General features: G+C 50.2%; 1 pseudogene; it reads right to left on the reverse strand.

Annotated features, from left to right (window-relative positions):
* Positions 1–20,518: 20,518 nt before the first annotated feature.
* On the reverse strand, positions 20,519–20,627 carry LOC120860079 (annotated as a pseudogene).
* Positions 20,628–23,040: the final 2,413 nt, after the last annotated feature.

Consider the following 23,040-nt stretch of genomic DNA (forward strand, 5'->3'; position numbering starts at 1 on the left):
CTACGTTTTGTCAGAACTCTCCACCATGACCCGTCTGTCTTGGGTGACCTACATGGCATGGCTCATAGTTTCATTGAATTAGACAAGGCTGTGATCCATGTGATCAGTTTGGTTAGTTCTTTGTGATTGTGGTTTTCATTCTGTCTGCTCTCTGATGGATAAGGATAAGAAGCTCTTGGAAGCTTCCTAATGGGAGAGACTGACTGTGGGGGAAACTAGGTCTTATTCTGATGGGCCAGCCATGCTCAGTAAATCTTTAATCCAACTCTCTGTTGATGGGCAGGGCTGTGTTCTCTCCCTGTTTTTGGCCTGAGGCAAACTGTGGTAGGGGTAATTGTGATAATGGTGACCTTCAAAAGGACTTGAGCACACACTGTTGTATTCAGTGCCTGGACCCCACAGCAGGCCACTGTCAACCCATGCCTCCACCAGAGACTCCTGGACACTCACAGGAGAGTCTGGCCCAGTCTCTTGTGGGGACACTGCTCCTATCTCTTGGCTCCTGGTGTGCACAAAGTTTTGTACTTTGTACAAGCAAACATGTACTCCAAATCTGTTTCCCCAGTCCTGTGGAAGTTCTGGAATCAAATCTCACTGGCCGCCAAAGAGAATTACCTGGGGGTTCTCAGTCCCTTTGCCAGATCCCCAGGTTGGGAAATCTACTGTGGGTCCTAAAACTTTCTTAACAGTGCGAGACTTTCTTCGGTATAATTGTTCTGCGGTTTGTGGGTCACCTGCTCAGCGGCTCTATGCTGGCGTGAATGGTAACCTCCTCCAAGAGGGCTTATGCCACACACTGCATGACCCAGGTCTACTGCAGCCAGAGTCCATGGCCCCATGGCTGGCCACTGCTAACCCATAGCTCTGCAGGAGATACTCACTCACTCAAAGGCAGGTCTGGCTCAGTCTCTGTGGGGTCTCTGGGTCCTGGTGTGCACAAGGCTTTGTTTGAGCCATCTGAGCATCTCTGGTGGGTATGGGGTTTGATTCTAAACATGATTTTGCCCCTCCTATCATCTTGTTGGGGCTTCTCCTTTGCCCCTGGACATGGGACATTCACACCATGGAATACTATTCAGCAATGGAAAGAAATGAGCTTTCAATACACTCAACACTTGGTGGTATTGCAACAGAATTATACTGAGTGAAAATAAGCCAGTATCAAAAGGCTATGGGTTACATACTATATGATTCCATTTATATAACACTTTCAAAATGACTAAATTAAAGAGATGGAAAACACAATAGTAATAGGCCTTGGAGTACAAATGAAGCAGGACAAAGGCCAACAGAGTTTTGCCAAGAGAACACACTAGTCATAGCAAACACTGTCTTCCAACAGCACAAGGGATGTCTAAAAGGCAAAATGGCTGTCTAAGGAGGCCTTACAAATAGCTGAAAAAGAAGCAAAGCTAAAGGCAAAGGAGAAAAGCAAAGATATACCCATCTGAATGCAGAGTTCCAAAGAATAGCAAGGAGAGATAAGAAAGCCTTCATCAGTGAACAATGCAAAGAAACAGATGAAAACAACAGAATGGAAAAGGCTAGAGATCTCTTCAAGAAAATCAGAAATACCAGGGGAACATTTTATGCAAAGACAAGCACAATAAAGGCTAGGAATGGTATGGACGTAACAGAAGCAGAAGATACTAAGAAGAGGTGGCAAGAATACACAGACGAACTACACAAAAAAAGATCATGACCCAGATAACCACGATGGTGTGATCACTCACCTAGAGCCAGGCATTCTGGAGTGTGAAGTCAAATGGGCCTTAGGAAGCATCACTACAAACAAAGCTAGTGGAAGTGATGGAATTCCAGTTGAGCTATTTCAAATCCTAAAAGATGATGCCCTTAAAGTGTTGCACTCAACATGCCAGCAAATTTGGAAAACTCAGCAGTAGCCACAGGACTGGAAAAGGTCAGTTTTCATTCCAATACCAAAGAAAAGCAATGCCAAAGATTATTCAAACTACTGGACAATTGCACTCTTCTCACATGCTAGCAAACTAATGCTCAAAATTCTCCAAGCCAGGCTTTAACAATACGTGAACCATGAACTTCCAGATGTTCAAGCTGTATTTAGAAAAGGCAGAGGAACAAGAGATCAAATTGCCAACATCCACTGAATCATAGGAACAGAAAGAGAGTTCCAGAAAAACATCTACCTTATTGACTATGCCAAAGCCTTTGACATGGATCACAACGAACTGTGGAAAATTCTAAAAGAGATGGAAATACCAGACCACCTTACCTGCCTCCTGAGAAATCTGTTTACAGGTCAAGAAGCAACAGTTAGAACTGGACATGAAACAATGGACTCCTTTCCAAACTGGGAAAGGAGTACATCAAAGCTGTATATTGTCACCCTGCTTATTTAACTTATATGCAGAGGATATCATGCAAAATGCTGGGCTTGATGAAGAAATATCAGTAACCTCAGATATGCAGATGACACCACCCTTATGGCAGAAAGTTAAGCACTAAAGAGCCTCTTAATGGAAGTGAAAGAAGAGAGTGAAAAAGCTGGCTTAAAACCCAACATTCAAAAAACTAAAATCATGGCATCCGGTCCCATCACTTCATGGCAAATAGATGGGGAAACAATGGAAACAGTGACAAACTTAATTTTCTTTGGCTCCGAAATCACTGCATATAGTGACTGCAGCCATGATATTAAAAGACGCTTGCTCCTTGGAAGAAAATCTATGACAAACTTAGACAGCATATTAAAAAGCAGAGACATTACTTTGCTGACAAAATTCCATCTAGTCAGAGCTATGGTTTTTCTGGTAGTCATGTATGGATTGAGAGTTGGACCATAAAGAAGGCTGAGCATGGAGAGTTGATGCTTTTGAAGTGTGGTGTTAGAGAAGACTCTTGAGTCCCTTGGATTGCAAGGAGATCCAGCCAGTCAATCCTAAAGGAAATCAGTCCTGAATATTCATTGGAAAGACTGATGCTTAAACTGAAGCTCCACTACTTTGGCCACCTGGTGCAAAAAACTGACTCATTGGAAAAGACCCTGATGCTGGGAAAGATTGAAGACAAGAGGAGAAGGGGATGGCAGAGGATGAGATGGTTGGATGGCATCACTGACTTGATGGACATGAGTCTGATCAAGCTCCAGTGTTGGTGATGGACAGGGAAGCCTGGAGTACTGCAGTCCATGGGGTCATAAAGAGGCAGGCATTACTGGGTGACTGAATTTAACTAAACTAATCAGTTTCCTCATTTTGAGTGAAATGCCCAGCATAGGTTAAATGTATATATTTAAAATGTATTTTTAAGAAGGTGCCAAACTATTTTCCAGAATGGCTGTTCAGTTCAGTTCAGTTGGTGATGTCAGCACCAGGACCCAGGAGAAAGAAACAGTGACCCCACAGGAGACTTGCCTGTGGATGTCCGGGAGTCTCTGGCAAAGGCATGGGTTGGAGGTGGCCTGCTGCGGGGTTGGGGGCATGGACTGTAGCAGTATATGCATAGGATCTTTTGAGGGAGGTCACCGTTATCTTCATTCTGTTCCATCGCTCAGTCCTGTCCAACTCTTTGTGACCCCGTGGACTGCAGCATGCCAGGCCTCCCTGTCCATCACCAACTCCTGGAATTTATTGAGGCTCATGTCCATTGAGTTGGTGATACCATCCATCCATTTATTAATTCCACCATAGTTTGGCCCCAGGTAAATAGCAGGGAGGGAACAGAACTCCACCCCTCAACAGAAAATTGGATTAAAGATTTACTGAACATGGCCCTGCCCATCAGAACAAGACCCAGAATCCCCAGTATCCCCCCCACCCCCCACCCCCCACCCCCGCCCGCAGTCAGTCTATCCCATCAGGAAGCTTTCATAAGCCTCTTATCCTTCTCCATCGGAGGGCAAACAAACTGAAAACTACAGAATGGCTGTACCATTTTAATATTCTCAGAGGCAATATGTGAGAGATCTAATTTTGCTACATTGCTGCTACTGTCACCATTTAAAAATTTTAGCTGTTGTAATAGATGGATGCATGGTAATATCTCTTCATGATTTTAATGGGCAATTTTCTAATGGTAAAAGGCGATCTTCAGTTCAGTTCAGTTCAGTTGCTCAGTCATGTCCGACTTATTGCGACCACATGAACCACAGCACGCCAGGCCTCCCTGTCTATCACCAGCTCCCAGTGTCCACCCAAACCCATGTCCATTGAGTCGGTGATGCTATGCAACCATCTCATCCTCTGTCGTCCCCTTCTCCTGCCCTCAATCTTTCACAGCATCAGGGGCTTTTCCAATGAGTCAGCTCTTCGCATCAGGTGGCCAAAGGATTGGAGTTTCAGCTTCAACATCAGTCCTTCCAATAAACACCCAGGACTGATCTCCTTTAAGATGGACAGGTTGGATCTCCTCACAGTCCAAGGGTCTCTCAAGAGTCTTCTCCAACACCACAGTTCAAAAGCATCAATTCTTCGGTGCTCAGCTTGCTTTATAGTCCAACTCTCACATCCATACATGACTACTGGAAAAAAATGACTATCTTTGCATATGTTTATCTTCTGTGTGTTCTCTCAGGGAAGTCTCTGTCTTTTACCCATTTTCTTGTTAGATTGTAGGCTCACTATCACCCCTCTGAGCCACCACATTCTGCCTTTTTTTTTTTTTTTTCACATTCTGCCTTGTTGCTGCTGGGGGAGCGGGTAGGAGTGCCATCTGCCCCCTCCTCAGGGGGAAAGTTCGGTTCTCCACTTTGCCACACTGATTCCAAGAGGGGTCAGTTTTCCTTTTCATTTTTGGTTGGTCAACAAGCATTAAAAATGAAGGTTTTTTCCTACCAGACATCTTTTCCCCAGTCCTTTGTGTAGAGCTGGTCCTGGGTCCAGGCCTCTCTAGCACCCCATCAGGGATGAAGGAGGAAAGAAAACCCAGGAGCTTACGTCATTCCTCAGGTTGTGAAGTTCCCGCCCAGTCACCTTCCCTGCATTTTTCATAGCTTTCCTATATTTGCTGGTGTCTAAGGCCCCAGACCCCTTCATTAGTTAGCCTGGGGCTCAGTAGAGCTCCTGTGGAGAGACATTGATGTTGGCCCTTGATGTCAGGAGGTGATGGGTGAGCGCCTGGACCTCAGCGCCTGTCCTCAGTGGACAAGGCCTGAGATCTGCACTGTCTTCATACACTGGGGGTGACCCTCTTGGTGATGACGCCTGTTAGGGCTCCATGACACTGTACACACAGGACACCTTGCAGATGCCTGCCTGTTACAAAGGGCTCAACAATAGGAGCGCTTGTTCTTCTATAGGTGAGACTCTTGGCTCCAGGAAGATCATTTTTGAGCTTAGTGGAAGAACAAAAGCCAGATGATGGGGATTCAAATACCAAGCACTTGGTGAAGGAAGTCAGTTTGCCTCTGAGATTCTGAGCTGGAGAAGGAGAGAGAGGCCTGTGAAAGAGGGAGGAGGAAGTTTGAAGCTCAGGCAGGACAGGAGGAGAAGCTGAGGAGGAGTGCAGAGAGGGGAGACATGCAGGTAAATTACAGGGAGAGGACAGTGCTGCTGGTGCTGTCAGAGTAGCACAGGAGCAAAGACAGGAACACTGACCCCGAGGCCAGTGCAGGCGCCCCTCAGCCCAAATCCAGCACAGGGCTGCATTCCTGACTGACATCACCACATCCTGTGACCTCTGCTTCTCCAAAATCAGACACCCACTGTTTCCACTCCTGGTGGTTACTGTTTCCACTGTGTAAAGAAGAGGAAAGAGACTGAAGGAGGAGATAAGAGATTAGAGAGAAAAGAGTGAGTTTAAAGTAATTTATATGTATAATAAGCTCCATTCTTTTGTTATTATTTCATCTTGTGTTTATTAACCATCTATTTTATTTCAGGCATTTGCTCTGGTTGCAGTGAGGAGAAAATGGACATTATCCATGTGCATATGTCAGTTTCTTTCTGCTCTGGGCACTGGGCCTCACGTATCTGTTCACAGCTGTGATGTGGGCTTGAAGGAAATGTGCATTCCTCTAGTGCTGCCATGATACAGGGGGATGCAGTGGTGGAGGGTGAAGGAGGCCTCCCCAGAGCAGAGAGGCTAGAGCTGAAGCCAGGTGGCTGTGGGTGCTGCCAGGGTGAGATGTGTGCGGGATGTTCTAGATAAAGGATGTGGCGTTTGTGGATGAGGAACTGAAGGAAAGCTGGTGAGGACAGACTTGCTCAGCAGGAGGCGGCAGGACACAGACAAGGGTGCAGGGAAGTGGGCAGGCACTGGGAGCTTAACATGTGCCCAGGGTCTCTGTGGATCCAAGAGTGAGGATAGTAATATCCCCCACAGGATACTGTGACACAGGTATGAGTGAGGTCGATGTGGAACACAGGCTCAGACCCACATCTTTACAGCCAAGCTGCCCACCATTTAGGACATGTATCAGAGACTTGGATATGATGGGGGACCAGGTGGACCCTCACGTCTTGGGTAGATGGAGGCTGTTGGTATGGAGAGGGCAGAGCAGTGGGAGTGGAGGGCAGTGAGCAGCTACGAGACTTGGCAATTCATCACCTTCCAGCTGGGCAACTCGTTCCTACTTTACTGTCATCAGGACCACTGAAGAAGACATGAGCTTATCTTTAGACTTTTTTGGTCTAAGATGCTTCTGCAATGTCCAGATGAAAATGTCTAGGAAGTAGTTGCCTGTGGGGATGTGAAGGGAAAACCGGAGCTGATGACAGAAACACAGGCTGAAGAGATTTGTCCTGGGTGGTTGGGTACATGCAGGTCTGGTGAGGGGGGTTGGTGGGGGTCATTGAGGGTGAGGGGAAGTCCAGGGGCCGAGGGTGTGATGCTGTGATGGCAGGAAGCAACACTAGGCAGCAGACTCGAGGGTGAGAGTTTATGCCCTTTGAGGATCAAGGCAAAGATTTACAGATGAGATTGAATGTAAAATACTGAGAAAATGGTAGAGACTGAGTGAGGGAGCTGGTGAAAGTCTGGCTTGCACAGTGTTTCCACCTGCATCCCTTGGAAACCTGGCTCTTCAGGAGCATTTCTATCACATCTTCTCTGTCTCCTTCGGACACACACACACTTGTTTTATAATCAATTAATTATGAGGATTGCTGTTAAAATGAAATAGCTCTTTCAACAACATAACTGCTGAAAGTATTTATTTAGCATGTCTTTGTTTAGTCACTAAGTCATGTCTGACTCTTGTGCTACCCCACCTGCAGGCTCCTCTGCCCGTGGGATTCACCAGGCAAGGATACTGGGGCGAGTTGCCATTTTCTTCTCCAGGGGATCTCCCAACCCAGGGATTGAACCCATGTCTCCTGCATTACAGGCAGATTCTTTACCACTGAGCCACCTGGGAAACCCCCTTATTACTATAGTATGTGCCACCCAGCAATTCTTAATGAATCTCAGGACCCAATTCAGCGTTCCCTGGAACCCCACTTGAGAAACACTGGCTGAGCACTGTCAATAGACTTAGCCACAGAAAAGCACATGGTCTCTCTCGACAGCCTCCCCTCCCTCTGCATACCTTCTCCCATGCCTCTCCTCTCTGGGAGCTACAGTTTCTCTCAGGAGTTGGAAGAGCAGCCATCAGTTGCAGGGTATGTTGGTTTAGGACTGTGGAGGTCAAACTACTTGGTGATTCCTGGCAGCCAGGAATTCCGTCTATTCTGGCCAGTGGTTGGGTGAGAGTTGTGTCTGTGGTGTTAGGCGCCATGAGTCTTAGTGAGTAACAAAGTGAAAACTAGTGAAACTAGTGAGTAATTAGTGAAAGCCTCTAACTTAGCAGCAATAGGTCTATTTCATTTTTAGGCAGATGGGAAATCATGGGAAAAAGAAATTCTGGTCCAAACCTGCAGATAATTGGGGTGGGAGTGGGAAGGGGTACACAGTCCCTGTGCTGGAGACTGAAACAATTTGGTCTCGTGAGACTAGGAGAGGGAGGGCTTGTTATCTGAATGTTTGAAACTTGGAAATTCTTTTATGTGGTTAATTGATATGTGAATGTGTAGTTGCATTGTCCATATGTTTGGCCATAAGAATCTATTTTAGCAGAAACTGTGGAACTATAGTGAGCTCACTAGCACCTCCTTCATATATAGAAAGAGTTACATGCAGTTTTAAAAGCAGTGGAAGATCGCTGTAGCAGGGTTGAGCAAATAAGAATGGTGCTATGAGGAGCACGGAATGTTGTGTGGTGGGATTTTCCTAGAACTTGAAGCCATATATATATATATATATATATATATACATATTTATCTCCAGTATCTTGCGTAACGCTTAGTAATCGGTCGGCCTTTGATTGAATGGGTGGATGAATAAATCCCTAATACTCATCCTTTTTAAAGCCTGACTTTAAACTGATGGACCAGCGAAGAACCCTTGATACTAACTTCACTTTGGGGGTCAAACAGAGTCAGAATTACCCGGATGACCTTTAAGTTCTTGTACAGATTGGTAGTCACTAGTCTGACATAGTTGATGGTTGCCGATAAGGAAAAGAATTTGGGGCCTTAACAGGTAGAAAATAATTGACTCTCGTTTTGCAAGTTTTGCACAAGTTTTGCAAGGAGAAAACTGACATTATGGGCTAGAAGAAGCAGTTGGTCTTAGTGTATTGATGAATAGTAAAATTTGTAGATTTGATGAGTACTGCTTAAAAATCTATGGAGTTTTAGTCCTGAGTGTGTGTGCCCACGCGTGCGTGCACTCAGTCATGTCTGATTCTTTGCTGCACTGTGGACTGTAGTCTTCCAGGCTTCTTTGTCCATGGAATTTTCCAGGCAAGAATACTGGAGTCAGTTGCCATTTCCTACTTCAGGGGATCTTCCCAACCCAGAGATTGAACCCACGTCTCTTGCATCATCTGCATTGGCAAGCAGACTCTTTACCACTGTGCCACCTGGCCATCCCTTTTAGTCCTACTCCTTACACCTGTATACACATATTCCTGCATAACAGATTGATGATTCCTACATGAAAGAGTGATGTTGAAAGAATATACAGATGAGTGAATTCACAGGGGCTTTTGCTGAGTGTAACTTCCTTATTTCTTTATCTACTTGTTTGTGTCCTAACACTTGAAATAACTAGTTTTGCCTCATGCATGCTTAGGTGTATATTTTGGATTCACACAGCCTCACATGGACTCTCACTGTACTCAAGGTAAACAGCTGGCACGTTCTGCATGTCATTGCATCCTATTTCTTGTTTCCAGTGTCCTGTCATTATCTTTCCTCCTTTTACCTCTGTCTTCTCTCTGGACTTGGAGGCCTTCTTTCTTCTTGTTGGATGACTGATTTAATTTTTCAGTGTTTTAAGAATTTACTGCTAAGTAGTATGTCAAGGCTGTATATTGTCACCCTGCTTAGCAGAGTGCATGCATACATGCTAAGTCACTTCAGTTGTGCCCAACTATGTGTGATCCTGTGGACTGCAGCTTGCCAGGCTCCTCTGTCCATGGGATTCTCCTCTGGCAAGAATAATGGAGTGGGATGCTCTGCCCTCCTCCAGGGGATCTTCCCTACCCAGGGATCAAACCCATATCTCTTACATATAACCTGCATTGGCAGGCAGGTTCTTTACCACTAGCACCACCTGGGAAGCCGTCTATGCAGAGTACATCATTCGAAATGCTGGGCTGGTTGAATCACAAGCTGGAATCAAGATTGCCAGGAGAAATTCAACAATCTCAAATATGCAGATGATACCACTTTAACGGCAGAAAGCCAAGAGGAACTAAAGAACCTCTTGATGAAGGTGAAAGAGGAGAATGAAAAAGCTGGCTTAAAACTCAACATTTAAAAAACAAATATCATGGCATCTAGTCCCATCACTTCATGGCAAATTGATGGGGAAAAAGTGGAAGCTGTGACAGATATTCTCTCTTGGGCTCCAAAATCACTGAGGACAGTGACTGTAGCCACGGAATTTAAAAGATGCTTGCTCCTTGGAAGAAAAGCTGTGACAAACCTAGACAGCATATTAGAAAGCAGAGACATCACTTTGCCAACAAAGGTCCATCTAGTCAAAGCAATGGTTTTTCCAGTAGTCATGTATGGATGTGAGAGATGGACCATAAAGAAAGCTGAGTGCTAAAGAACTGAAGCTTTTGAATTGTGGTGCTAGAAAAGACTCTTGAAAATCCCTTGAAATGCAAGGAGATCAAACCAGTCATTCATAAGGGAAATCAACCCTGAATATACATTGGAAGGACTGATGCTGAAGCTGAAGCTCTAATACTTTGACCCCTTGATGTGAAGAGCTGACTCTTTTGAAAAGACCCTGATGGTAGGAAAACCTAAGGGCCAGAGGCGAAGAGGGTGACATATAATGAGATGGTTGGAAGGTATCACTGACTCAGTGGACATGAGTTTAAGCAAACTCAGGGTGATAGTGAAGGAAGCCTGGCATACTGCAGTCCATGGGTCGCAGAGAGGTGAGGACGGTTTAGCAACTGAACAACAGCTTTATAGTCATCCCTGGATATCTGCAGGGAAGGGGACAGGAGGGAGGGTTGATACAAAAAAGGTGCCGAAGTCCATAAAACACCCCATCCCACCCTCTTGTATACTTTTAATCACTTCAACTACTTATAATGCCTCATATGATGGAAATGCTGTGTAAATGATTACTGGAGTGCAGTGAATTCTAGTTTACCTTTGGGAACTTTATGGAATTTTCCCCCCAAATATTTTGGATCTTCATTTGGTTGAATCCTTGAATTCGGAGTCCAGGATGCAGAGGGCTGACCACATCATGAATCATACTGGTTACCAGGACCACAGAGATACACAGGACGTGGCCCTTCTCTTACAGAAGTTTTAAACATGCCTTCACATCACCAGTAAGACATGGTGGAATGTGTGGCACAACACAGAGCAAATATAAGGTTCTGTGTTGGTCTAGAGAGAGACTGGTTAGAGTAGGGGTTGAGATGGGCAAGACAGGCTTTGCAGCAGATGTTGTATCTTTACTTGTCACTATTCTTCTGTTGCATCATATTCCAAAAGCAAAATTTATCAAACCCTCGAGATTGACCAATCTGTCATCAAATCTTCTTTCCCTGCTAAAAGAAGTTTTCGTGGAGGAACTAGTCTTTGCTAATTAATCCCATCAACAGAAATACCTGCCTTTCAGAATAATCAGTGAGCTCAAAACAGAACCATCCCTTCACTTAAAAGTTGATCAGGTTCTGTCATGTACAGCAGTTTTTGGCTGGCTGCTTTTCTGTGTAAACAACAAATAATCTTGAAGGGTTTTTACCTTCTGAGGACTAGATTCAAACCCAAGATAGGGTGATTTACTCGAATTTCTTCATACACTTAGAAAATGAAGTATTTAGGCTGTTTTGAAACATCTTTGTGAATGATAGAGACATTAAAATAAAAAATAAAAATCATCCAGATTCTCCATAAAGCATAAGTTTGTGTTTTGGTCAGCCCATAAAATTCTCTACCTTATGTTAAAATTAGAAAATCCTCTCCCATAAAGACACAAATTTAGAATTACAAATGTTTAACTTGAGATTTTCAAGGGTAAAAGAAGACACTTGGGAAGAAAATAAGCCTGGAGCTATTTTTGTATCAGAAAGAAAATTTAGGAGAATCAAAATCTTTTATTTTTGTTCCATGACTTAATAATTCAACTCTATTTTTATTTCTTCCAAAGCAGATAGGCATAGACAATGATTGCAATAGGGTAAATAGGTACTTTTTCTTTTAAAAATCTTGTACCAATATTATAACATAACTAACCTCCAATTAAAATAAATAAATTTATATTAAAAATCTTATACCGTCTTTAGGATCAAATTCCTTCCAAATTTAATGTGATTAACTTCTGAATAAGAAATACCATTTTTAAGTAAAATTATTGCATTCCAGAGAGTATTATAGTTTATTTGGCATGTGGGATTTGAGTTCTCTGAGCAAGAATTGAACCTGTGCCCTGCTACAGTGGACGCTCAGAATCCTAGCTACTGGATTGCCAGAGAAGTATTATAAACAGCTAAAAATCAAGAAAGGGAAATCATATTGATTTAAACCATGCTAGAATAAATATTTTGCACATCACCAATAGCCAATAATGGTTTCCCTGATAGCTCAGTTGGTAAAGAATCTGCCTACAATGCAGGAGACCCCAGTTCGATTCCTGGGTCAGGAAGATCGCCTGGAGAAGGGAAAGGCTAAGCACTGCAGTATTCTGGCCTGGAGAATTCCATGGACTGTATAGGCCATGGGGTCACAAAGAGTCAGACACGACTGAGAGAGTTTCACTTTCACTTCTGATAGCCAATAATATTTGGAAGATTTGGAGATGATGTGGTTTGCATTACACATATACACTTTAAAATACCTCATGAATAAAGTCAAGCTTTACCTCAAACAGATGCTAAGAAATATGAAAATATGTAGAGTTTTGCTGTATTTAAGATCATTATCTAAAAACTGCTTGGTTTTTGTTTTTCCAGAGAGCACAGTCAGTTGAACTGGAAAAAATTGAAAATCAGTCTTCCAAAGACAAGGAAAATGCCAAGTCTCTGGACAAACCTGAGAAGTAAGCACACTGTTGGTCCCATGGGCAGCATGCAGGCCATGCGGGGCTCTTTCCATTGGGAAAATGAAGTCTCTTCTGTACATCAGTGTCATGAATGGTGTGAGGATGAACGTGTTTATGTGCATTGTCTTTTTCCTCTTAGTTCAGTTCAGTTCAGTTGCTCAGTTGTGTCCGACTCTTTGCGACCCCATGAACCACAGTATGCCAGGCCTCCCTGTCCATCACCAACTCCCAGAGTCCACCCAAACCCATGTCCATTGTGTCGGTGATGCCATCCAACCATCTCATGCTCTGTCATCCCCTTCTCCTCCTTCCCTCAATCTTTCCCACCATCAGGGTCTTTTCAAATGAGTCAGCAGTGCATCATGTGGCCAAAGTATTGGAGTTTCAGCTTCAACATCAGTCCTTCCAATGAACACCCAGGACTGAGCTCCTTTAGGATGGACTGGTTGGATCTCCTTGCAGTCCAAGGGACTCTCAAGAGTCTTCTCCAACACCACAGTTCAAAAGCATCAGTTCTTCAGCGTTCTTCACAGTCCAACTCTCACATCCATACATAACCACTGGAAAAACCATAGCCTCGACTAGACGGACCTCTGTTGACAATGTAGTGTCTCTGCTTTCTAATATGCTATCTAGGTTGGTCATAACTTCCCTTCCCTTCCAAGGAGTAAGCATCTTTTAATTTCATGGCTGCAATCATCATCTGCAGTGATTTTGGAGCCCAGAAAAATAGTCAGCCCCGGTCTCCACTGTTTCCCCATCTATTTGCCATGAAGTGATGGGACTGGATGCCATGATCTTAGTTTCTGAATGTTGAGCTTTAAGCCAGCTTTTTCACTCTCCTCTTTCACTTTTATCAAGAGGCTCTTTAGTTCCTCTTCACTTTCTTCCATAAGGGTGGTGCCATCTGCATATCTGAGATTATTGATATTTCTCCTGGCAATCTTGTTTCCAGCTTTTTCGTCTTAACTTGGCATTATTTCCTTAGGTTCCATTATGAACTGTCACTAATCCCCAACTTTTCAGAGCGAGTGTTTTGGCATCCTTTTTCAGTCCACATTTTCAGAAAGCATTTGCTCAATTCGGTGCAAACTGGAGCTGTTACAGAAGTTGTGTGAGGTGGGTGCTTGGGTTCTGATACTTAATTGTGCTCAGTCATGTTATTTCAGACAAGTTGTCTTTAATTTACAGTAAATACGGCCAACTGAGTACCATTTGAATGCATTTTCTATATTTTCCTCCATTTTGCAGTGAGCCCCTCAACAAATTGTTAGTGACTCCAACCAAATGCTTCAGGAATACCTATATGACTCGACAGGCGATGGCTCTGAGTGTTGTGGGGTGCCAGAGGACAGGGGCAGGTGGGGTGTGCGGCGCCAACAGTGCCTGGTGGCCAGGGGCTAAAGGAGAGAGGGGGCAAAAAGACGACAGCACGCGGTAATCCCAAGCGGTCTCCCATCCAAGTATTAAACAGGCCCGACCCTGCTTCGCTTGGGAGATCAGAGGAGATCGGGCGTGTTCAGGGTGGTATGGTTATAGGTGGAGACGGCTGCCGCCAGGCGCCCTAAGACCCCAGCGCTGCGCTTCCCTTTCGCTCTGACCCGCCTGCCAGTCGGGAGAGCCGGGCGCACTTCTCCCGGGACCGCGCGCTGTACATGCGCCGCCCGACCCGCGAATGGACTCCATCCAGACAGGGCCGGCAGCCCGGCGGTCGGCCGAAGCCGCCTCGCCCCCGCACACTTCTACCCCTGGCCAGCACCCGGGCCGGAGGGCTTCTGGGACACAGAGCGGGAGGCTGGGTGTGCGTGTCGGGGCCGGGGGCTTGGGTGAGGGGCGCGGAGGTCTCCGTGCTCTCCCAGCCTGGGCCTCTCCAGGCCCGCCCCCGCTAGGCGGCTCCGCCCCCCACCATCCCATTCGCTGCTCAGGGCCACTTGGCCCCGGAGGTGTCTGGCTTGGCGGCCCGCAGCTGCCCGCGGCCCGCGGTCCTCTGAGCCTCCTGCGGGCCTAGGCGCAGCCCAGCCGGGGCCTGGAGGGCCTGTCCTGCCCGGTATCTGCCCGGTGCCCAAACGCATGAGGAGCCACCAGCGCGTTCGGCTGGAGAGCGTCAGCCCCGGCCCTTCGCCTTACCGAGGTCCCCCTTGCCCCACACCGCCCGCAACTGAGAGAGCAGACGATCGACCGGCAGGCACATGGACAGACAAACAGACCCGCGCACACACTCACGCCATGTGAGACAGCCGGCCGGAGCAAGTTCGTCAGCAAGAGCCAGAATCATAGCACCTGTGAGAGGCCAGGGCCAGAGGAAGGGATAGGGAGCCGGGTGTCAGGAGACACAGAGCCAGAAAGAGACGAAGGTTCAGAGACAGACTCGAGGATGGCGAGAGGGAGACAGACACGCGTGAGCACACACACACAGGGAGGCATAGACAGAGAGAGGGAGACACAGTGCCTGACAGACGGAAAACGGGAGACAGACACGGGAGAGGATGGCATCTGATCCGAGACAGACACACTGGCAAAGACTGTGACACACCTCAGAGAGAGGCCATGCGGATGAAGCAACTTCCCCAAGGGAGGGCGCATCAGCCTTGGGCCGGGCCCAGCTGGACGTGGTGCCCTGGGCTGGCAGTTACCTGTGGGGTCCCCAAGATATCTTCGCAGACGAGGTCTCTTGGCTACCTAAGGCAAGACCCAGCTCCCGCCCCCAGTCCAGAGGGTGAGTGTGTGAGAGTGTGTGTGTGTGAGTGTGTCCGAGGTCGAGGGTGTGGTCGGTCGACTGGGGGCCGGGTGGATACCGAGAATGGAGGGGGAAGGGTGTGGAGGCGGGGGTGGGAGGCCTGTGTGGTCCTCTTGATGTCTCTCTCTCTCACTTTCTCCATCTCCCTTACCTGGGGTTTCCGGCTCTTGACCTGTCTTGGCGCCGGTTGGTGTGTGTGTGTGTTTCTCTGGGTGTGAGTGCGTGCGCGCCAGAGTATGCGGTCCTGTGTGAGGATGGGGATGGGGGTGCGGCTAGGGGTGGGGCAGCCTCCTGGATTGCCTGAGGCGTGCCAAGAGAGCCTCGGAGGGAGACCAGAAGGTCATCTGGTTTCCTGTAAGCCGAATGGCTTACAGAGTGGCTCACGGGCCGCGCGTCAGGAGTTGGAGCCCCAGCCACCCACCCGGGGAGGGGCTGTGGCTCGGGGATCCAAAACTTGGGACGCCGCTGCCTGCGAGGGCCGCTGGCTGGAAGGCAGGCGAAGGCTCTGAGCGCAGTGGGGTGCAGGTGGAGCTTATGGAGGTAGCCGCGCCAGGAGCTGAGGGCTAAAGGAGAGGGGAGGCAAAAAGCCTACAGCACCCGGTATTTCCAGGCGGTCTCCCATCCAAGTAATAACCAGTTCTGACCCTGCTTCGTTTTGGAGATCAGACGAGATCGGTCGCGTTAAGGGTGGTATGGCCGTAGACGGAGGTGGCTGCCGCCCTAAAGAGCCCTATGCTGCGTCTCCCTTTCGCTCAGACCTGCCTGCCAATCGGGCCAGCTGGCCGCACCTCTCCACGGGCCGCACGCTGTACTTGAGCTGCACGACCTGCGACCGGAATCCGGCCTGCCAGGGTCAGCAGCCCGGTGGTCGGCCAATGCTGCCCCGCCCCGCAACACCACCACCCCCGACCAGCATCCGTCTGGCCCGGTCCGCGGGCTGGAGGGCTTCCCGGACCCCAAGCGGGTGGCTGGGCATGCGCGCCTGTGTGGGCTGGGGGGTAGGGTGAGGGGCACGGAAATCTGGGCACTCTCCCACGCTGGGCCTCTGCAGGCCAGCCCCCGCTAGGCGGCTCCACCCCCTCTCCCATTCGCTGCTCAGGGCCACGAGGCCGCGAGGTGTCTGGCTTGGTGGCCCGCAGCTGACTGCGGCCCAAGGTTTTGTGAGCCTCCTGCCGGCCTAGGCGCAGCCCAGCGGCGTCCGGAGTGCCCTTCCTGCCGGGCACCTGCCCGGTTCCCAAATGTACGGGGAGCCACCAGCGTGGTCCACCTAGGAGCGTCAGTCCCGCCTCTTCGCCCTATGGAGGCCCCCCCTTGCCCCACGCCGGCTGCCAAGCACAGGACCTTCCTGAGAGTGCAGATGAGTGACAGGCAGGCACACGGACAGACACACAGACACTCGCATGCACTCACGCCAAGTGAGACAGCCAGCCAGAGCACATTTGTCAGCCAGAGCCAGAGTCATAGCACCTGTGAGAGGCTGGGACAAGAGGAAGGGACGGGAGGCCTGGTGTCAGGAGACAAAAAGCCAGAAAGAAACGAAGGTTCAGAGACAGACTCAAAGATGGCGAGAGGGAGACAGACGTGTGCACACACACACACATGCACACAGACACACACACAGGCAGGCATAGACAGACAGAGGGAGACACAGAGCGACTGACAGATGGAAAACAGGAGACAGACACGGGAAAGAGGATGGCATCTGATCACAGACAGACCCACTGGCACAGACCGTGACACACCTCAGAGAGAGGCCATGCTTTCCCAAGGGAGGGGTGTCAGCCTTGGGCGGGTGTCCGGCTGAACCCGGTGCCCTGGGGCTGGCAGTCACCCATGGCGTCCCTAAGGCTTCTTCGCAGCCTAGGTCTCAAAGCTTCCCTTCGGCTTGGCTACCTTAGGCAAGACCCAGACCCCATCCCCAGGCCAGAGGGTGAGTGTGGGCGAGGGTGTGGTCGGGTTGACTGGGGGCTGGGTGGATACCCAGAAAGGAGAGGGGAGTGTGTGGAGGTTGGGGGATGGGAAGCCTTGTGTGATCCTCTTGATGCTTCTCTCCTCTTTCTCCATCTCCATTACCTGGGGTTTCCTGCTCTTGACCTGTCTAGGCGCCGGTTGGTGTGTGTATGTTTCTCTGGGTGTGAGTGTGTTGCGCCAGAGTATGCTGTCCAGTGCGAGGATGGGGCTGGGATTAGGGGTTGGGCTGGGGATGGGGCAGCCTCTGGGATTGCCTGGGGCTTGCCAAGGGAGCCTCAGACAGAGACTGGATGGTCATCTGGGTTCCTGGAAGCTGAATGCGAAGGGGCTTGCGTGCCGCCTGGAGGCAACCCAGGTCTTCGTCTGGAGCCAGGGCCCTGCCACCCACCCAGGGAGGAGCAGGGGCTGCAGGGACCCAACAGTTTTGACGCCGGTGCCTGAGAGGCCCGCCGGCTGGCTGGCTGGCCGGCCGGCTGGCCAACCTAAAGGCAGGCGACGACTCTGAGTGTGGTGGGGTGCCATGGTCAGAGGCACGTGGGGTTGGCGGCGTCAACCACGCCTGGGGGCCGGGGGCTAAAGGAGAGGGGAGGCAAAAAGATGACAGCACCCTGTATTGCCAAGGGGTCTCTCATCCAATTACTAACCAGTCCCGACCCTTCTTAACTTCTGAGATCAGACGAGATCGGGCATGTTCAGCGTGGTATGGTTGTAGACAGAGGCGGCTGCTGCCAGGCACCTAAGAGCCCTGTGCTGTGCCTCGCTTTGGTTCTGGCCTGCCTGTCGGGAGAGCCGGGCGCACTTCTCCCCGGACCAAGCTCTGTACATGCGCCGCACGACCTGCGACCAGACTCCGGCCAGGCAGGGCCGGCAGCCCAGCGGCCGACGGAAGCCGCCCCATCCCTGCACACTACCATCCGTGGCCAGCACCTGCCTGGCCCGGCCTGGGGCCCGGAGGGCTTCTGGGACCACGAGCGGCCGGCCGGGCGTGCGTGCAGGGGCTGGGGGGTTGGGTTGAGGGCTGCAGAGGTCTAGGCGCTTTCCAACCCTGGGCTTCTGGAGCCAGGCCCCCGATGGGCTGAGCCCAACCCCCATCCGGTTCGCTGCTCAGGGCCACTTGGCCTCAGAGTTGTGTGGCTTTGGGGCCCACTGCTGCCCGCCACCCATGGTCCCCCAAGCCTCCTGCAGGCCTAGGCGCAGCCTAGCCGGGGCCCTGAGTGCCCATCCTGCCCAGGCACCTACCCGGTGCTCTAACCCACCGGGATCCACAAGCTAGGTCGAACAGAGCGCGTCAGCCCCGCCCCTTCACCCTACCGAGGCCCTCCTTCCCCCTACGCCACCCGCCAAGCAGAGGACTTTCCTGAGAGAGCAGAGGAGCGACAGGCAGGCAGTTGGACAGACACACAGACACTCGCACACACCCACGCGAAGTGAGACAGCCGGCTGCCGCAAGCTTGTCAGCCAGAGCCAGGTCCAGAGCACCTGTGAGAGCCCAGGCCAGAGGAAGGGATGGGAGGCTGGGTGTCAGGAGACACAGGCAGAAAGAGACGAAGGTTCAGAGACAGACTCGAAGACGGCGAGAGGGAGATGCAGGGCGAGAGGGAGATGCAGGTGAGAGAGTAACAGGCAGGAAGGCCAGGGGTCTCCAAACGGAGGAAATAGCCTGCAAGTGTGGCAGGAGGAAACAAACTAGCAATATTTTTTTCCTTCTCTATTCCAATTTAAAAGGAGCTTTCTCTTAAAATACTGTGTTGCCATAATGGCACCTGGTTTCACCTGAAGTTAACTATTCTCAAAACCTTGAGTTAACCAATGCATTTTTCTTATGGAAATGTTTGTCTTAAGCTATGTTAATGTACTATGCATTTACGCCAGACTCTGTCTTCAAGTCGGTTCTGCCTAATGGCTCAGAACCTACTTGACAGACCAGTATGTTATACTCTGATATTGTTCCCCTAATCTATGTAAAAGAAACTATTTGTATAGTAATCTGCCCTTCTACAAGTTTCAAGTCAATCGTTTTATGGCCCGGGATGAACCAGGTGGTGCTGAGATTATCCCAAAATGCATTTTATGGATGAGGGGCCTGGTGCCATTCTGAGTTTTAAGACTTTGCTTTCTTTCATTAAAAGTCTGCTAGTGACTATATAACATCCAGCTGAAAAATCCCCTTCTTATGCCTGTCAGAAGCTTTCTCTACCTCTTTTATACTTATTAAAGCTTTATTACACAAATGCTCTGAGCGATCAAGCCTCGTCTATGGCCCCAAATTGAATTCTTCTCCTCCTGAGGCCAAGAATTCCAGCGTCTTTTCATTCAGCAACAACCTTTCACAGGCAGACAGACATGTGCGCACACACGTGTACACACACACACATACGGAGGTAGAGACAGAGACAGGGAGACACAGAGCGAGTGACAGAGAGACGGAAAATGGGAGATAGACATGGGAGAGAGGATGGCATCTGATCCGAGACAGACACACTGAAACAGATGGTGACACAACGCAGAGGCCATGTGGAAGTAGCAGCTTCCCCAAGGGAGGGGGCGTCAGCCTTGGGCCAGGCCCCGGCAGGATGTGGTGCCCTGGGGCTGGCAGTCACCTGTGGGGTCCCCAAGACTTCTTAGCAGGCGAGGTCTCCAAGGTCCCTTTCGGCTTGGCTACCTTAGGCAAGACTCAGACCCCGCCCCCAGGCCAGAGTGTGAGTGTGTGTGTGAGTGTGTCGGTGGGCTAGGGTGTGGTCGGGTCGACTGGGGGCTGGGTGGATACCCAGAATGGAGGGGGTAGTGTGTGGAGGTCGGGGAATGGAAAGCCTGTGTGGTCCTCTTGCTGTCTGTCTCTCCCTCTTTCTCCGTCTCTATTACCTGGGGTTTCCGGCTCTTGACCTATCTCAGAGGCGGGGTGTGTGTGCCTGCGAGGATGGTGCTGGGGTTGGGGGTGGGGCAGCCTCGGGGATTGCCTGAGGCTTGCCAAGGAAGCCTCAGACAGAGACAAGATGGTCATCTGGGTTCTTGGAAGCTGAATGCGGAGGGGCTCGCTGGCCGCGCCGAGGCAACCCAGGTCTGCGGCGGGAGTCGGGCCCGGCCACCCACCCGGGGAGGGGCTGGGGCTGCGGGGACCCAAGAGTTGGGACGCCGCTGCCTGCGAGGGCCGCCAGCTGGAAGGCGGGCGACCGCTCTGAGCGCGGTGGGGTGCTAGGGGCCAGGCGCAGGTGGGGCTTGAGGCGCCAGCCGCGCCGGGGGGCCGGGGGCTGAAGGAGAGGGGAAAGAAAACGCCTACAGTAGCCGGTATTCCCAGGCGGTCTCCCATCCAAGTACTAACCCGTCCCGACCCTGCTTAGCTTCCGAGATCAGGCGCCTTCAGGGTGGTATGGCCATAGACGGAGGCGGCTACCACCAGGCGTCCTAAAAGCCCTGCTCTGCGCCTCCCTTTCGCTCAGACCTGTCTTCCGGTTGGGCCAGCCGGCCGCACGTCTTAACGGGCCTTGCACTGTACCTGAGCCGCACGACCCGCGACCGACTCCGCCTGGCCAGGGTCGGCAGCCCGTGGCCGGCCGATGCCGCCCCGCCCCTGTGCACCGCCACCCCTGGCCAGCACCCGCCTGGCCCAACCCGCGGCCCGGAGGGCTTCCGGCACCCCAGGCGGGCGCCTGGGCATGCGTGCGTGCCGGGGCTTGGGGTTGGGGTGTGGGTCGAGGAGGTCTCGGCGCTCTCCCACCCTGGGCCTATCCAGGCCCGCCTGCTTCAGCGCCCCCCCCCCCCCCCCGCCCATCCTGTTCTCTGCTCAGGACCACGTGGCCCAGGAGGTGTCTGGCTTCGGGGGCCTGCCGCTGCCCGCGGCCCGCGGTCCTCTGAGCCTCCTGCGGGCCTAGGCACAGCCCAGCCGGGGCCTGGAGTACCCATTCTGCCCGGTATCTGCCCGGTGCCCAAATGGAACCGGAGCTACCAGCGCGCTAACCGGAGAGCGTCAGCCCCGCCCCTTCGCCCTACCGAGGACCCTCTTGCCCCACGCTGCCCGCCAAGCACGGGACCTTCCTGAGAGAGTAGACGAGCGAAAGGCAGGCACACGGACAGACACACAGACACTTGCACTCACCCACGCCAGGTGAGACAGCCGGCCGAGGCAAGTTCGTCAGCCAGAGCCAGAGTCATAGCACCCGTGAGAAGCCGGGGCCAGAGGAAGGGACGGCAGACACAGAGGCAGAAAGAGACGAAGGTTCAGAGACAGATTCGAAGACGGCAAGAGGGAGATGCAGGCAGACAGACACGTCCGCGCGCACAGATGTACACGCACACTCACACAGAGAGGCATAGATGGAGAGACAGAGACACAGAGCAACTGACAGAAAACTGGAGACAGACACGGGAGAGAGGATGGCATCCGATCCGAGACAGACACACTGGCACAGATCTTGACACACCTCAGAGAGAGGCCATGCAGAAGAAGCAGCTTCTTCAAGGGAGGGGGCGTCAGCCTTGGGCTGGGCCCCAGTGGGGCTGACAGTTACCCGTGGGGTCCCCAAGACTTTTTCACAGTGGAGGTCTCAAAGGTTCCCTTTGGCTTTGCTACTTAAGGCAAGACCAGCCCCCACCCCTAGGCCAGAGGGTGAGTGTGTTGGTGGGCGAGGGTGTGGTCGGCCGACTGGGGGCCAGGTGGATACCCAGAATGAAGGGGGCAGAGTGTGGAGGCCCGGGTTTGGATGCCTGTGTGGTCCTCTTGCTGTCTCTCTCCTCTTTCTCTTTCTGTGTGTGTGTGTGTTTGCATGCGAGGAGCTGGTTGTGAGACTGGGGCTGGGCTTGGGGGTGTGTGTGTGTGTGTTTGCATGCGAGGGGCTGGTTGTGAGACTAGGACTGGGCTTGGGCCTGGGCTTTGGGCTGGGCGGGCCACAGTTTAAGTTTCTTCTATGGACTCTCTTATTTTTACATTTATTGAGTCTTCTACTTAAGAGTGGCCTCCTCTATGTTTTACATGCTTGCTCTCCCTTTTCTAGTTTTCTGTTCCTGTTATTTGGTAGGTTAAGTTAGGAATGTTTATAGTCTTGATACCCACTAGATAAATTTTAAAACAACGCACAATGATAAAAACCCAAAAAACCTGAAATTAAAGGATCGGAAAGTTCTTTATTTAATTTTTGTGAACTGAATGTTGGTGAGAAATTATTTCCTCCTATGTAGGTAACACTCATTTCATATATTGCTTTCCTAAAGTATCACCGTAATTAAGATTATCATTCATTAATATTGTTCTTCCAGACAGCTTTAGAATTTGGAAATATTCATTTCTAAATGAATATTAAATGAAAAACTACATTTCCTTTATTTAACAAATATATATATACATATATATATGTATATACACACATACACACACTGGGCAGTCATATTGTGCTAGACAGTATGTTAAGTGCTGAGTGATACAAAGATCATTAAATCCTGTTTCTGCCTTTCCATGGCTCACTGACTAAGCACAGGAACACACAGAGATATAGTACTTTGGATGCATCAAGTGTGCAGTGCCTTACCACCTTGGCAAGGGATGAAGAGAGAAAAATTGATAGGAGGATTGACCTGAATCCTGAAGATCATAGGACCCTTCAACCCCAGGTTAAAGTTTTGTTTTCCTTAAGGAAAATAAAAGGGGTATTCTTGGAGCCAGCATTTTGTTTAAATTTTCTAACTATTTCCAAATTTGAAATTTGAGAGTCTTAGCAGGATTCCTGTTGAGGAGGTAAGTGGGTTTTGTTGACTTCCAAGCAGAAATTTTTCCTGTGTGGTTAGTTGCTTTAATATGGCCA

Source organism: Oryx dammah, unplaced genomic scaffold (genome assembly GCF_014754425.2).
Source record: "Oryx dammah isolate SB20612 unplaced genomic scaffold, SCBI_Odam_1.1 HiC_scaffold_2, whole genome shotgun sequence".
Taxonomy (NCBI): domain Eukaryota; kingdom Metazoa; phylum Chordata; class Mammalia; order Artiodactyla; family Bovidae; genus Oryx; species Oryx dammah.